The sequence below is a fragment of the Channa argus genome, chromosome 1, assembly GCF_033026475.1.
Source record: "Channa argus isolate prfri chromosome 1, Channa argus male v1.0, whole genome shotgun sequence".
Classification (NCBI taxonomy): Eukaryota; Metazoa; Chordata; class Actinopteri; order Anabantiformes; family Channidae; genus Channa; species Channa argus.
The window spans coordinates 56,712-70,877 of record NC_090197.1 but is presented as its reverse complement, the minus strand read 5'-3'; the positions used below and the strand labels follow the sequence as shown (position 1 = coordinate 70,877).

The 14,166-nt window shown below is 44.7% G+C and overlaps 4 non-coding genes across 4 annotated transcripts; 1 reads left to right on the top strand and 3 right to left on the bottom strand.

Moving 5' to 3' along the window:
- Positions 1-749: 749 nt before the first annotated feature.
- On the bottom strand, positions 750-831 carry trnas-gcu (transfer RNA serine (anticodon GCU)). The gene has a single exon. It is a non-coding gene; the product is annotated as a tRNA-Ser (tRNA).
- A 5,380-nt stretch (positions 832-6,211) lies between these two features.
- trnas-gcu (transfer RNA serine (anticodon GCU)) lies at positions 6,212-6,293 on the bottom strand. The gene has a single exon. It is a non-coding gene; the product is annotated as a tRNA-Ser (tRNA).
- Positions 6,294-7,137: 844 nt separating this feature from the next.
- Positions 7,138-7,210, top strand: trnaa-agc (transfer RNA alanine (anticodon AGC)). Its single transcript has one exon. It is a non-coding gene; the product is annotated as a tRNA-Ala (tRNA).
- A 703-nt stretch (positions 7,211-7,913) lies between these two features.
- On the bottom strand, positions 7,914-7,995 carry trnas-gcu (transfer RNA serine (anticodon GCU)). Its single transcript has one exon. It is a non-coding gene; the product is annotated as a tRNA-Ser (tRNA).
- Positions 7,996-14,166: the final 6,171 nt, after the last annotated feature.

The window sequence follows — 14,166 nt, the reverse complement described above, 5'->3', positions numbered from 1 at the left end:
CTCAAATGGTAGAGCTCTTACTTAGCATGCAAGAGGTAGTGGGATTGATGCCCACAATCCTTTGATTTCCTTTTTTCCATAAATGGATGAAATTGTTAAAAAGTTTCAGCCTCCATATCCCACATGTGCAGATCACAATCAATTAGAAAGGGAAATTGCCTGTCAGCAGTACAGCTAAAAAGGCGACCAGTTTGCCGTCTGATCAGCTAAACACATGGCAGCCAGTCAATGCATTTAGGCTTGTACACACAGTCAAAACTTTCTGCTGAAGTTCCAACCGAGTATCAGTGGGGGCGAACAGCCATTTCAGAAATTGCTGATTTCCTGGAACTTTTACACACTACCATATTTAGGGTTAACAGAGAATGGTAAATGGGAAAGGAGAACATATCCAGTGAGTAGCAGTTTTGTGGGGACTCTGCCTGCATGTGTCTCCACAGGCCTTGTATGTGTGGTGTCCTGTTCACTAAACGACATTAATGTGACACCTGAACCAAATGTTTTGTAGCCCCAGTGGGCAGAGCAGCATGGAATACACACCTTATTATACAGCTTACCAAGGAAGCTCTTCCAAAGCTGCTTGTCCAGTGGGCTTAATCACCTGCACTCACATCTCAGCAGTCTGATTTCTGCATCAACTGTCACACTCGAGTTCTCTGCACGAAACAGTATTTGGTTTACCATTGGATGTTGTAAGTCCAGCAGAAGGTTTTATCTGTGTTTCTCTAAAAACACTTTAATCTGACATGCGACGAGGATGGGATTCAAACCCACGCGTGCAGAGCACAATGGATTAGCAGTCCATCGCCTTAACCACTCGGCCACCTCGTCAATTAAGCAAGGAAGGGCGACGAGACTTTGATCAGCAAAGACAGACCTACAGGATTTCTAGGTCACCTCGCAGGGTTTAATAAGAACACCTAGAATATCTCCTCTCTGAATTTAATATCCAAGTACCTTTGCAAGGGAATTAGCTTAAATGGTAAAGCACTAGCTTTGTATGCAAGAAGTAGTGGGATCAATACCCACATTCTCCAAATGCCTCATGCCTCCGCTGACCTCGTCAAGGTGACGCGCAATCCTTTATCATACAGGCGATGCACTTCTGAGATGGCTTGTGAATATATCTGTAGATGGATACATAGGTTGGAGCTGCCAGGCAGGAGGTCTAGAGGAAGACCAAAGCGGAGATTTATGGATGTAGTAAGGGAGGACATGAAGTTAGTTGGTATGAGTGAAGAGGATGCAGAGGACAGGGTTAGATGGACGCACATGATTCGCTGTGGCGACCCCTGAAAGGGAACAGCCAAAAGGAAAAGAAGAAGCACTTCTGAGATGGCCGACGAATGTCAATCCTGACAGTATTTCCATCCGTGTGTCTACACTCAAGCACAAGAACAGACTGCAGCCTATCAAGGAAGATTGTAGCCAACTCTTCTAAGGCTGCAATTAAACACTTTGGAGATTCTCTTTGGCAAAAAGGTGCACTCCATTAGCACCAAAACCTCATGCCACACCAACTGTTTGTTCCCTCCGACTGCTTCTGGCCTTGTCAACAAGGCCCGTGACTGTCAAGTATCGGGCTCCACAATCTACAAACACAGAGGACATAAGGGGTGGATATTGAGAGTTTGTCCGGTACGCTGTGAACACAGGGAGGAAAAAAAGCTTGCAGGGGAATTAGCTCAAATGGTAGAGTGCTTGCTGAGCATGCAAGAGGTAGTGGGATCGATGCCCACATTCTCCACAATCTTTTGATTTCCTTTTTCCCATAAATGGATGAAACTGTTAAAAAGTTTCAGCCTCCATATCCCACATGTGCAGATCACAATCAATTAGAATGGGAAATTGCCTGTCAGCAGTACAGCTAAAAAGGCGACCAGTTTGCCGTCTGATCAGCTAAACACATGGCAGCCAGTCAATGCATTTAGGCTTGTACACACAGTCAAAACGTTCTGCTGAAGTTCCAACCGAGTATCAGTGGGGGCGAACAGCCATTTCAGAAATTCAATTCAATTCAACTTTATTTATATAGCGCCAATTCACAACAAAGTCATCTCAGGGCACTTTACAGAATAAAGTCAAGATTATAAAGATATATAAAGAGAACCCAACAATTCCCCCTGGAGCAAGCCATAGGCAACAGTGGAGAGGAAAAACTCCCTTTAACGGAAGAAACCTCCAGCAGAACCAGGCTCAGGGTGGACGGCCATCTGCCTCGACCGGTTGGGGTGAGTGGAAAGGGGAGAGAGAAAAGAACAGAGCAACAAAAAGCAACAACAAAACATCGGGCAGATTGGTAGGACCAGTAGCTGCACGCTGGAAGACACACAGCTTCAAAGCCGGGGGACACCTGCAGAAAGGGACAGAGAGAGGGGGACACAGGAGGACAAAGACAACTACGGGAGAGAACACACAGAGTTAATGACATACAGTGGTGAGAATTGCGGGGTGAGAGGAGAGGAGAGATGGTCAAGAGGAGGAAAGGAGCTCAGTGCATTGGGGGGTGGGTCCCCCAGCAGTCTAAGCCTATGGCAGCATAACTATAACTAACTATATGCTTTATTAAAGAGGAAGGTTTTAAGCTTAGACTTAAAAGTAGAGAGGGTGTCTGCTTCCCGAATCTGAACTGGGAGCTGGTTCCACAAGAGAGGAGCTTGATAGCTAAAGGCTCTACCTCCCATTCTACTTTTGGAAATTCTGGGAACCACAAGTAGGCCTGCATTCTGAGAGCGAAGTGGTCTACTGGGATGATATGGTGCTATGAGGTCTTCTATATATGATGGAGCCTGACCATTCAGAGCTTTATATGTAAGAAGCAGGGTTTTAAATTCTATTCTAAATTTAATGGGAAGCCAATGGAGAGAAGCTAGTGAAGGTGAAATATGATCTCTCTTGCTAGTTCCAGTCAGCACTCTTGCTGCAGCATTTTGGATTAATTGCAGGCTCTTTAGGGAGTTACTGGGGCATCCTGAAAGTAGGGAATTACAGTAGTCCAACCTAGAAGTAACAAATGCATGGACCAGTTTTTCGGCATCACTTTGAGACAGTATGCTCCTAATTTTGGCAATGTTCCGTAGGTGGAAGAAGGCTGTTCTAGAGATTTGTTTTATATGTGACTTAAAGGACAGATCCTGATCAAAAATAACTCCAAGGTTCCTTGCAGTAGTACTGGAGGCCAGACTTATGCCATCTAGGGTAACAATATGGTTGGACATCATATCTCTGATATTTTTGGGCCCAAATACTATGACTTCAGTTTTGTCTGAGTTTAAAAGTAAAAAATTGTGGGACATCCAGGCCTTTATGTCTTGTAGGCATGCTTGAAGCTTTATTAACTGATTATTTTCATCTGGTTCCATAGATAAATATAGCTGGGTATCATCAGCATAACAGTGGAAATTTATGGAGTGTTTTCTAATAATGTTGCCTAAAGGAGACATATATAAAGTAAAAAGTATTGGTCCTAACACAGAGCCTTGTGGAACTCCATAGCTAACCTTTGTGTGCATGGAGGATTCATCATTAACATGAACAAATTGAAATCTATCAGACAGATAGGATTTAAACCAACCTAGTGCAGTTCCTGTAATTCCAATTTCATGTTCCAGTCTCTGTAATAAAATGTTATGATCAATGGTATCAAATGCGGCACTAAGATCTAACAGAACAAGTATAGAGATGAGTCCATTATCTGAGGCCATGAGAAGATCGTTGGTGACTTTTACCAGTGCTGTTTCTGTACTATGATGAACTCTAAATCCTGACTGAAACTCTTCATACAAATTATTCCTATGAAGGTGATCACATAATTGTTTTGCGACTACTTTTTCAATTATTTTAGAAATAAAGGGGAGATTGGATATTGGTCTGTAATTGGCAAAAACACCTGGGTGAAGACAGGGTTTTTTAAGTAATGGTTTAATTACAGCTACCTTATAGGCCTGTGGTACATAGCCTGTTTCTAAAGATAGATTGATGATATCTAATATGAACGTATCTATTAAGGGTAAAGCTTCCTTGAGCAGCTTAGTTGGAATAGGGTCTAGCAGAGAGGTTGTTGGTTTAGAGCTTAGAAATTGCTGATTTCCTGGAACTTTTACACACTACCATATTTAGGGTTAACAGAGAATGGTTGGAGAAGAGAACATATCCATTGAGTAGCAGTTTTGTGGGGGACTCTGCCTGCAAGTGTCTCCACAGGCCTTGTATCTGTGGTGTCCTGTTCACTAGACGACATTAATGTGACACCTGAACCAAATGTTGCAGAGCAGCATGGAATACAAACCCTATTATACAGCCTATATGGAGCCTATCAAGGAAGCTCTTCCAAAGCTGCTTGTCCAGTGGGCTTAATCACCTGCACTCACATGTCAACAGTCTGATTTCTGCATCAACTGTCACACTCGAGTTCTCTGCACAAAACAGTATTTGGTTTACCGTTGGGTGTTGTAAGTCCAGCAGAAGGTTTTATCTGTGTTTGTCTAAAAACACTTCAATCTGACATGCGACGAGGATGGGATTAAAACCCACGCGTGCAGAGCACAATGGATTAGCAGTCCATCGCCTTAACCACTCGGCCACCTCGTCAATTAAGCAAGGAAGGTCGACGAGACTTTGATCAGCAAAGACAGACCTACAGGATTTCTAGGTCACCTCGCAGGGTTTAATAAGAACACCTAGAATATCTCCTCTCTGAATTTAATATCCAAGTACCATTGCAAGGGAATTAGCTTAAATGGTAAAGCACTAGCTTTGTATGCAAGAAGTAGTGGGATCAATACACACATTCTCCAAATGCCTCATGCCTCCCCTGACCTCGTCAAGGTGACACGCAATCCTTTATCATACAGGTGATGCACATCTGAGATGGCTTGTGAATATATCTTTAGATGGATACATAGGTTGGAGCTGCCAGGCAGGAGGTCTAGAGGAAGACCAAAGCGGAGATTTATGGATGTAGTAAGGGAGGACATGAAGTTAGTTGGTATGAGTGAAGAGGATGCAGAGGACAGGGTTAGATGGAGGCACATGATTCGCTGTGGCGATCCCTGAAAGGGAACAGCCGAAAGGAAAAAAAGAAGCACTTCTGAAATGGCCGACGAATGTCAATCCTGACAGTATTTCCATCCGTGTGTCTACACTCAAGCACAAGAACAGACTGCAGCCTATCAAGGAAGATTGTAGCCAACTCTTCTAAGGCTGCAATTAAACACTTTGGAGATTCTCTTTGGCAAAAAGGTGCACTCCATTAGCACCAAATCCTCATGCCACACCAACTGTTTGTTCCCTCCGACTGCTTCTGGCCTTGTCAACAAGGTCCGTGACTGTCACGTATTCGGGCTCCACAATCTACAAACACAGAGGACATAAGGGGTGGATATTGAGAGTTTGTCCGGTACGCTGTGAACACAGGGAGGAAAAAAAGCTTGCAGGGGAATTAGCTCAAATGGTAGAGCGCTTGCTTAGCATGTAAGAGGTAGTGGGATCGATGCCCACATTCTCCACAATCCTTTGATTTCCTTTTTCCCCATAAATGGATGAAACTGTTAAAAAGTTTCAGCCTCCATATCCCACATGTGCAGATCACAATCAATTAGAATGGGAAATTGCCTGTCAGCAGTACAGCTAAAAAGGCGACCAGTTTGCCGTCTGATCAGCTAAACACATGGCAGCCAGTCAATGCATTTAGGCTTGTACACACAGTCAAAACGTTCTGCTGAAGTTCCAACCGAGTATCAGTGGGGGCGATCAGCCATTTCAGAAATTGCTGATTTCCTGGAACTTTTACACACTACCATATTTAGGGTTAACAGAGAATGGTTGGAAAAGAGAACATATCCAGTGAGTAGCAGTTTTGTGGGGGACTCTGCCTGCATGTGTCTCTACAGGCCTTGTATCTGTGGTGTCCTGTTCACTAGACAACATTAATGTGACACCTGAACCAAATGTTTTGTAGCCCCGGTGGGCAGAGCAGCATGGAATACACACCTTATTATACAGCCTATCTGCAGCATATCAAGGAAGCTCTTCCAAAGCTGCTTGTCCAGTGAGCTTAATCACCTGCATTCACATGTCAACAGTCTGATTTCTACATCAACTGTCACACTCGAGTTCTCTGCACAAAACAGTATTTGGTTTACCATTGGATGTTGTAAGTCCAGCAGAAGGTTTTATCTGTGTTTGTCTAAAAACACTTTAATCTGACATGCGACGAGGATGGGATTCGAACCCACGCGTGCAGAGCACAATAGATTAGCAGTCCATAGCCTTAACCACTCGGCCACCTCGTCAATTAAGCAAGGAAGGGCGACGAGACTTTGATCAGCAAAGACAGACCTACAGGATTTCTAGGTCACCTCGCAGGGTTTAATAAGAACACCTAGAATATCTCCTCTCTGAATTTAATTTCCAAGTACCTTTGCAAGGGAATTAGCTTAAATGGTAAAGCACTAGCTTTGTATGCAAGAAGTAGTGGGATCAATACCCACATTCTCCAAATGCCTCATGCCTACCCTGACCTCGTCAAGGTGACGCGCAATCCTTTATCATACAGGCGATGCACTTCTGAGATGGCTTGTGAATATATCTTTAGATGGATACATAGGTTGGAGCTGCCAGGCAGGAGGTCTAGAGGAAGACCAAAGTGGAGATTTATGGATGTAGTAAGGGAGGACATGAAGTTAGTTGGTATGAGTGAAGAGGATGCAGAGGACAGGGTTAGATAGACGCACATGATTCGCTGTGGCGACCCCTGAAAGGGAACAGCCGAAAGGAAAAGAAGAAGCACTTCTGAGATGGCCGACGAATGTCAATCCTGACAGTATTTCCATCCGTGTGTCTACACTCAAGCACAAGAACAGACTGCGGCCTATCAAGGAAGATTGTAGCCAACTCTTCTAAGGCTGCAATTAAACACTTTGGAGATTCTCTTTGGCCAAAAGGTGCACTCCATTAGCACCAAAACCTCATGCCACACCAACTGTTTGTTCCCTCCGACTGCTTCTGGCCTTGTCAACAAGGCCCGTGACTGTCAAGTATTCGGGCTCCACAATCTACAAACACAGAGGACATAAGGGGTGGATATTGAGAGTTTGTCCGGTACGCTGTGAACACAGGGAGGAAAAAAAGCTTGCAGGGGAATTAGCTCAAATGGTAGAGCGCTTGCTTAGCATGCAAGAGGTAGTGGGATCGATGCCCACATTCTCCACAATCGTTTGATTTCCTTTTTCCCATAAATGGATGAAACTGTTAAAAAGTTTCAGCCTCCATATCCCACATGTGCAGTTCACAATCAATTAGAATGGGAAATTGCCTGTCAGCAGTACAGCTAAAAAGGCGACCAGTTTGCCGTCTGATCAGCTAAACACATGGCAGCCAGTCAATGCATTTAGGCTTGTACACACAGTCAAAACGTTCTGCTGAAGTTCCAACCGAGTATCAGTGGGGGCGATCAGCCATTTCAGAAATTGCTGATTTCCTGGAACTTTTACACACTACCATATTTAGGGTTAACAGAGAATGGTTGGAAAAGAGAACATATCCAGTGAGTAGCAGTTTTGTGGGGGACTCTGCCTGCATGTGTCTCTACAGGCCTTGTATCTGTGGTGTCCTGTTCACTAGACGACATTAATGTGACACCTGAACCAAATGTTTTGTAGCCCCGGTGGGCAGAGCAGCATGGAATACACACCTTATTATACAGCCTATCTGCAGCATATCAAGGAAGCTCTTCCAAAGCTGCTTGTCCAGTGAGCTTAATCACCTGCATTCACATGTCAACAGTCTGATTTCTACATCAACTGTCACACTCGAGTTCTCTGCACAAAACAGTATTTGGTTTACCATTGGATGTTGTAAGTCCAGCAGAAGGTTTTATCTGTGTTTGTCTAAAAACACTTTAATCTGACATGCGACGAGGATGGGATTCGAACCCACGCGTGCAGAGCACAATAGATTAGCAGTCCATAGCCTTAACCACTCGGCCACCTCGTCAATTAAGCAAGGAAGGGCGACGAGACTTTGATCAGCAAAGACAGACCTACAGGATTTCTAGGTCACCTCGCAGGGTTTAATAAGAACACCTAGAATATCTCCTCTCTGAATTTAATTTCCAAGTACCTTTGCAAGGGAATTAGCTTAAATGGTAAAGCACTAGCTTTGTATGCAAGAAGTACTGGGATCAATACCCACATTCTCCAAATGCCTCATGCCTCCCCTGACCTCGTCAAGGTGACGCGCAATCCTTTATCATACAGGCGATGCACTTCTGAGATGGCTTGTGAATATATCTTTAGATGGATACATAGGTTGGAGCTGCAAGGCAGGAGGTCTAGAGGAAGACCAAAGCGGAGATTTATGGATGTAGTAAGGGAGGACATGAAGTTAGTTGGTATGAGTGAAGAGGATGCAGAGGACAGGGTTAGATGGAGGCACATGATTCGCTGTGGCGACCCCTGAAAGGGAACAGCCGAAAGGAAAAGAAGAAGCACTTCTGAGATGGCCGACGAATGTCAATCCTGACAGAATTTCCATCCGTGTGTCTACACTCAAGCACAAGAACAGACTGCGGCCTATCAAGGAAGATTGTAGCCAACTCTTCTAAGGCTGCAATTAAACACTTTGGAGATTCTCTTTGGCCAAAAGGTGCACTCCATTAGCACCAAAACCTCATGCCACACCAACTGTTTGTTCCCTCCGACTGCTTCTGGCCTTGTCAACAAGGCCCGTGACTGTCAAGTATTCGGGCTCCACAATCTACAAACACAGAGGACATAAGGGGTGGATATTGAGAGTTTGTCCGGTACGCTGTGAACACAGGGAGGAAAAAAAGCTTGCAGGGGAATTAGCTCAAATGGTAGAGCGCTTGCTTAGCATGTAAGAGGTAGTGGGATCGATGCCCACATTCTCCACAATCCTTTGATTTCCTTTTTCCCATAAATGGATGAAACTGTTAAAAAGTTTCAGCCTCCATATCCCACATGTGCAGATCACAATCAATTAGAATGGGAAATTGCCTGTCAGCAGTACAGCTAAAAAGGCGACCAGTTTGCCGTCTGATCAGCTAAACACATGTCAGCCAGTCCATGCATTTAGGCTTGTACACACAGTCAAAACGTTCTGCTGAAGTTCCAACCGAGTATCAGTGGGGGCGATCAGCCATTTCAGAAATTGCTGATTTCCTGGAACTTTTACACACTACCATATTCAGGGTTAACAGAGAATGGTTGGAAAAGAGAACATATCCAGTGAGTAGCAGTTTTGTGGGGGACTCTGCCTGCATGTGTCTCTACAGGCCTTGTATCTGTGGTGTCCTGTTCACTAGACGACATTAATGTGACACCTGAACCAAATTTTTTGTAGCCCCGGTGGGCAGAGCAGCTTGGAATACACACCTTATTATACAGCCTATCTGCAGCCTATCAAGGAAGCTCTTCCAAAGCTGCTTGTCCAGTGGGCTTAATCACCTGCACTCATATGTCAACAGTCTGATTTCTGCATCAACTGTCACACTCGAGTTCTCTGCACAAAACAGTATTTGGTTTACCATTGGATGTTGTAAGTCCAGCAGAAGGTTTTATCTTTGTTTGTCTAAAAACACTTTAATCTGACATGCGACGAGGATGGGATTCAAACCCACGCGTGCAGAGAACAATAGATTAGCAGTCCATCGCCTTAACCACTCGGCCACCTTGTCAACTAAGCAAGGAAGGGCGACGAGACTTTGATCAGCAAAGACAGACCTACAGGATTGCTAGGTCAACTCGCAGGGTTTAATAAGAACACCTAGAATATCTCCTCTCTGAATTTAATATCCAAGTACCTTTGCAAGGGAATTAGCTTAAATGGTAAAGCACTAGCTTTGTATGCAAGAAGTAGTGGGATCAATATACACATTCTCCAAATGCCTCATGCCTCCCCTGACCTCGTCAAGGTGACGCGCAATCCTTTATCATACAGGTGATGCACATCTGAGATGGCTTGTGAATATATCTTTAGATGGATACATAGGTTGGAGCTGCCAGCCAGGAGGTCTAGAGGAAGACCAAAGCGGAGATTTATGGATGTAGTAAGGGAGGACATGAAGTTAGTTGGTATGAGTGAAGAGGATGCAGAGGACAGGGTTAGATGGAGGCAGATGATTCGCTGTGGCGACCCCTGAAAGGGAACAGCCGAAAGGAAAAGAAGAAGCACTTCTGAGATGGCCGACGAATGTCAATCCTGACAGAATTTCCATCCGTGTGTCTACACTCAAGCACAAGAACAGACTGCGGCCTATCAAGGAAGATTGTAGCCAACTCTTCTAAGGCTGCAATTAAACACTTTGGAGATTCTCTTTGGCCAAAAGGTGCACTCCATTAGCACCAAAACCTCATGCCACACCAACTGTTTGTTCCCTCCGACTGCTTCTGGCCTTGTCAACAAGGCCCGTGACTGTCAAGTATTCGGGCTCCACAATCTACAAACACAGAGGACATAAGGGGTGGATATTGAGAGTTTGTCCGGTACGCTGTGAACACAGGGAGGAAAAAAAGCTTGCAGGGGAATTAGCTCAAATGGTAGAGCGCTTGCTTAGCATGTAAGAGGTAGTGGGATCGATGCCCACATTCTCCACAATCCTTTGATTTCCTTTTTCCCATAAATGGATGAAACTGTTAAAAAGTTTCAGCCTCCATATCCCACATGTGCAGATCACAATCAATTAGAATGGGAAATTGCCTGTCAGCAGTACAGCTAAAAAGGCGACCAGTTTGCCGTCTGATCAGCTAAACACATGTCAGCCAGTCCATGCATTTAGGCTTGTACACACAGTCAAAACGTTCTGCTGAAGTTCCAACCGAGTATCAGTGGGGGCGATCAGCCATTTCAGAAATTGCTGATTTCCTGGAACTTTTACACACTACCATATTCAGGGTTAACAGAGAATGGTTGGAAAAGAGAACATATCCAGTGAGTAGCAGTTTTGTAGGGGACTCTGCCTGCATGTGTCTCTACAGGCCTTGTATCTGTGGTGTCCTGTTCACTAGACGACATTAATGTGACACCTGAACCAAATTTTTTGTAGCCCCGGTGGGCAGAGCAGCTTGGAATACACACCTTATTATACAGCCTATCTGCAGCCTATCAAGGAAGCTCTTCCAAAGCTGCTTGTCCAGTGGGCTTAATCACCTGCACTCATATGTCAACAGTCTGATTTCTGCATCAACTGTCACACTCGAGTTCTCTGCACAAAACAGTATTTGGTTTACCATTGGATGTTGTAAGTCCAGCAGAAGGTTTTATCTTTGTTTGTCTAAAAACACTTTAATCTGACATGCGACAAGGATGGGATTCAAACCCACGCGTGCAGAGCACAATAGATTAGCAGTCCATCGCCTTAACCACTCGGCCACCTCGTCAACTAAGCAAGGAAGGGCGACGAGACTTTGATCAGCAAAGACAGACCTACAGGATTGCTAGGTCACCTCGCAGGGTTTAATAAGAACACCTAGAATATCTCCTCTCTGAATTTAATATCCAAGTACCTTTGCAAGGGAATTAGCTTAAATGGTAAAGCACTAGCTTTGTATGCAAGAAGTAGTGGGATCAATACACACATTCTCCAAATGCCTCATGCCTCCCCTGACCTCGTCAAGGTGACGCGCAATCCTTTATCATACAGGTGATGCACATCTGAGATGGCTTGTGAATATATCTTTAGATGGATACATAGGTTGGAGCTGCCAGGCAGGAGGTCTAGAGGAAGACCAAAGCGGAGATTTATGGATGTAGTAAGGGAGGACATGAAGTTAGTTGGTATGAGTGAAGAGGATGCAGAGGACAGGGTTAGATGGAGGCACATGATTCGCTGTGGCGATCCCTGAAAGGGAACAGCCGAAAGGAAAAAAAGAAGCACTTCTGAGATGGCCGACGAATGTCAATCCTGACAGTATTTCCATCCGTGTGTCTACACTCAAGCACAAGAACAGACTGCAGCCTATCAAGGAAGATTGTAGCCAACTCTTCTAAGGCTGCAATTAAACACTTTGGAGATTCTCTTTGGCAAAAAGGTGCACTCCATTAGCACCAAATCCTCATGCCACACCAACTGTTTGTTCCCTCCGACTGCTTCTGGCCTTGTCAACAAGGTCCGTGACTGTCACGTATTCGGGCTCCACAATCTACAAACACAGAGGACATAAGGGGTGGATATTGAGAGTTTGTCCGGTACGCTGTGAACACAGGGAGGAAAAAAAGCTTGCAGGGGAATTAGCTCAAATGGTAGAGCGCTTGCTTAGCATGTAAGAGGTAGTGGGATCGATGCCCACATTCTCCACAATCCTTTGATTTCCTTTTTCCCATAAATGGATGAAACTGTTAAAAAGTTTCAGCCTCCATATCCCACATGTGCAGATCACAATCAATTAGAATGGGAAATTGCCTGTCAGCAGTACAGCTAAAAAGGCGACCAGTTTGCTGTCTGATCAGCTAAACACATGGCAGCCAGTCAATGCATTTAGGCTTGTACACACAGTCAAAACGTTCTGCTGAAGTTCCAACCGAGTATCAGTGGGGGCGATCAGCCATTTCAGAAATTGCTGATTTCCTGGAACTTTTACACACTACCATATTCAGGGTTAACAGAGAATGGTTGGAAAAGAGAACACATCCAGTGAGTAGCAGTTTTGTGGGGGACTCTGCCTGCATGTGTCTCTACAGGCCTTGTATCTGTGGTGTCCTGTTCACTAGACGACATTAATGTGACACCTGAACCAAATTTTTTGTAGCCCCGGTGGGCAGAGCAGCTTGGAATACACACCTTATTATACAGCCTATCTGCAGCCTATCAAGGAAGCTCTTCCAAAGCTGCTTGTCCAGTGGGCTTAATCACCTGCACTCATATGTCAACAGTCTGATTTCTGCATCAACTGTCACACTCGAGTTCTCTGCACAAAACAGTATTTGGTTTACCATTGGATGTTGTAAGTCCAGCAGAAGGTTTTATCTGTGTTTGTCTAAAAACACTTTAATCTGACATGCGACAAGGATGGGCTTCAAACCCACGCGTGCAGAGCACAATAGATTAGCAGTCCATCGCCTTAACCACTCGGCCACCTCGTCAACTAAGCAAGGAAGGGCGAAGACACTTTGATCAGCAAAGACAGACCTACAGGATTGCTAGGTCACCTCGCAGGGTTTAATAAGAACACCTAGAATATCTCCTCTCTGAATTTAATATCCAAGTACCTTTGCAAGGGAATTAGCTTAAATGGTAAAGCACTAGCTTTGTATGCAAGAAGTAGTGGGATCAATACACACATTCTCCAAATGCCTCATGCCTCCCCTGACCTCGTCAAGGTGACGCGCAATCCTTTATCATACAGGTGATGCACATCTGAGATGGCTTGTGAATATATCTTTAGATGGATACATAGGTTGGAGCTGCCAGGCAGGAGGTCTAGAGGAAGACCAAAGCGGAGATTTATGGATGTAGTAAGGGAGGACATGAAGTTAGTTGGTATGAGTGAAGAGGATGCAGAGGACAGGGTTAGATGGAGGCACATGATTCGCAGTGGCGATCCCTGAAAGGGAACAGCCGAAAGGAAAAAAAGAAGCACTTCTGAAATGGCCGACGAATGTCAATCCTGACAGTATTTCCATCCGTGTGTCTACACTCAAGCACAAGAACAGACTGCAGCCTATCAAGGAAGATTGTAGCCAACTCTTCTAAGGCTGCAATTAAACACTTTGGAGATTCTCTTTGGCAAAAAGGTGCACTCCATTAGCACCAAATCCTCATGCCACACCAACTGTTTGTTCCCTCCGACTGCTTCTGGCCTTGTCAACAAGGTCCGTGGCTGTCACGTATTCGGGCTCCACAATCTACAAACACAGAGGACATAAGGGGTGGATATTGAGAGTTTGTCCGGTACGCTGTGAACACAGGGAGGAAAAAAAGCTTGCAGGGGAATTAGCTCAAATGGTAGAGCGCTTGCTTAGCATGTAAGAGGTAGTGGGATCGATGCCCACATTCTCCACAATCCTTTGATTTCCTTTTTCCCCATAAATGGATGAAACTGTTAAAAAGTTTCAGCCTCCATATCCCACATGTGCAGATCACAATCAATTAGAATGGGAAATTGCCTGTCAGCAGTACAGCTAAAAAGGCGACCAGTTTGCCGTCTG